Genomic DNA, 2805 nt, shown 5'->3' with positions numbered 1-2805 from the left:
GCCCATAACGGTTTTTACGGTACCTAGATCCAGAAAAGCGTGCGGGACGTGCTGTTACGCAGACCATTCGCTGCAGGCCGCCAGATTCCGCAACTTGCGGCCAGTGTACAGGAGCAAGAACAGCCTGCTGTGTTCGCTGCGAATGCTACAGTAGTCGCCCGACGCAGCCAAGATTTGCTCGTGCCTGTACCTGAGGAAGCCTCAGCAGGCAGAGGAACTATCTACAGTAACCGCAAAGTAGCGAGGTGCACGGAACCTGCTGCGCATCCTCTAAGCCCACATTGCGCTGCACAACGTCCATGGCCTACGCTGAGGGCCGAAAGAAGGCAGTGACTAATGGATCTGGCCTGGCTGGAAGCTGCCTCCGCATGAGAGAGTGAACTGGCGCAGCTACTCGCGAGCAAAGGGCGCTTCTTGGCGCACGTCCATCTCCAGATGCGTTTTAATTTATTTTGGAAATTTTTCTTTCTGGGTTAGCTGAAAGCTGCGATGAGTGGCCCTGAAGCGGAGCTGGGTCTGGCCAAAAACTGCGTTGAGGAGCGGGAATCTACCGACGAATCAAGTCAGCCGTTGCCAAAAAACTGACTTTGTTCTAGAGAGCAATAGTTGGTGCATGTGTAAAAGTAACAACCGGACTTGCTGTTTCCCGCTGCAAATAATTTCGGTGATCCGGTAAGGTTCTGCCGGCGCCACTGCGCAGCCTTGAAAAGCTGCCACCATTGTTATTTTTTGATCAAAAGTGTGACACTGGTTTGGCCTGTTTTGGCTCACACCCTTCCGCGGAACACGACCTCAGAAGCCTTCCTAGAGATGGCAGGACGGGATATCCAATGTGGGGGCGGCGATGCACCCACGGGAAAGGTGCAACTCGCCTGTCGAACGGTGCCGGGGCTCGTGCATGTGGAAAAACTACGATAAATGAAGTGAAGTCCCGGCTCACCGGCAGTCTGGGAGCCGCTACGGCCTATACAGGGCCACGAGCTGTTTTCATGAAGGGTAGGGCTCAGTTAAGCATGGATGCTAGCCCCGAAGATCGTCCAGTGGAAGACCCACGACCCTTGAGAGGCATCGCCGGCACAGGCTACCGGGATGCAGCAGGCAGTCACCATGATGGAGCGGCTGCGCGAGCGCGAATAGATCAACCAGGGAGAGACTATAGAAAAACGCGCCGAGCAGCCTTCTTTGCGTTCTTGACTCGATTGCGCTTACGCTACACATCAAAACGGTACAAGCCGATCGCGCGGCAGCAATCGGTCTAGGACAGGCAATATGATTCACAGTCAAATTGTTGTCTTCTTGTGCAAAAAAAAGAAGCTTGGTTTTTGTTTCAAAACACGTCAGCGAATCAAGACTATCTGCTGCTTTCTGGTTTGTAAAGCTCTTCACTACACCGGCAGAGACCATCACAGCAGACACAGGCGAACCAAAACGCGCCAGCCCGAGCGAGGTCGCAGCAAATACGTGAGCCTGTCACCGATGAACTCGAATGCAACTCTCTCTAAAATTTAGGCTTGGCGCTAAAAAGCCGTAAATGGGCATGCAAAGTGGGTAATTTCTCCGTGCCTGAGGAGCCTGCACAGTGCGATCAGTTTCTCAGTACCTGTTCGTCTTTCCTGCACAACATTTATGAGGGGTCTTATACCACTTTAAGAGTATACAGTGTAGAGTTAGTCATACTGACACTGTGCGGGCCTTTTTCTTTTTTTCAGACAGTGTAAGTCAAGCAGGACGCTCGAAACAATACAAATATTATGACAGTCTCTACTCTGGACCGCGGCACGCTTATTCGTTCATGGCAATGGGTTTGACTATCATCATGGCCGAATTTGACGAAGAAAGAGAACCACGGCATGAGCGAAGCAATGGTCAAAACAGCGGAGATGGCAAAGGAAAGGCTAGGTAGGAGAGGACCATTGTAAAACAACCGGCAGATGACCAAGATTTTATATGCTATACTGAGAGATTAGACAATCCCCTCAATCGTCCAGATCCCGATGACGTTTGTAGTTGTCATCTTAGATCGAACCTGCATTCTACAGTTGCCCCAAACTTTTCGTACGTGAGATCTTATTATATGTACATCGTAAGCGCAGCTGGTCAAGAAAAACGCAGGAAACATGCGCGGCGCGTGTTTTTGAATTCCTGCGCTGTTTTTTCTAATAAAGCGATCTTGTTCGGGAAAAGTACCTCAAGATCCTTCCGCAACGGAATACTGCAATCTTGCCAGTAGAAGCCTCTTCATGTTTGCACCGCCGTTCCATCATGGCGACTGCCTTCTGCATCACAATATCGAGTGCCAGTAATGCGTTTTGAGGGCAGTGGATCTTCCGCTGAACGATCTTCAGGGCCAGTTTCCGTGCTTTAGCGCCTACCTTTATTTGAAATAGCTTCGTGATTCTGCATAGGGTGTGGCTATTTCCGAATGGCTAGCGAGCCTGTCTTCACCTCTGGAACTCCAGGCTTAGCAGCGTTTTATATTGTGGATTCTTTGTACGCGCTGACCCCCGCCGTAGTTTTTATGCGTGTTGGGTCATGCATACGTCGACGCTCGCGAACGAGCGGTATGTATGATGTACAGCAACTAAGTCTGGAATTCCGGGGACAGAGAGACCTCACCATGCGCAATTCACGTCTCGCCAGAGAACAGCTCCTCTTGTTCTTCGTCAGCATCTCTTACACCCCACCGCAGACTGTCATCATGCTGTAGACGAGATATTTCTTGCGCGATATGCGCTCTGTCAGATTCTAGTTGCTGCTTTTCGGCGCGAAGAGCCACAACCATTCCCTCCAAATCAGATAGGTCAG

This window comes from Beauveria bassiana (genome assembly GCF_000280675.1).
Source record: "Beauveria bassiana ARSEF 2860 unplaced genomic scaffold BBA_S00087, whole genome shotgun sequence".
NCBI classification, from domain to species: domain Eukaryota; kingdom Fungi; phylum Ascomycota; class Sordariomycetes; order Hypocreales; family Cordycipitaceae; genus Beauveria; species Beauveria bassiana.
Note: the sequence above shows the minus strand (reverse complement) of the source record.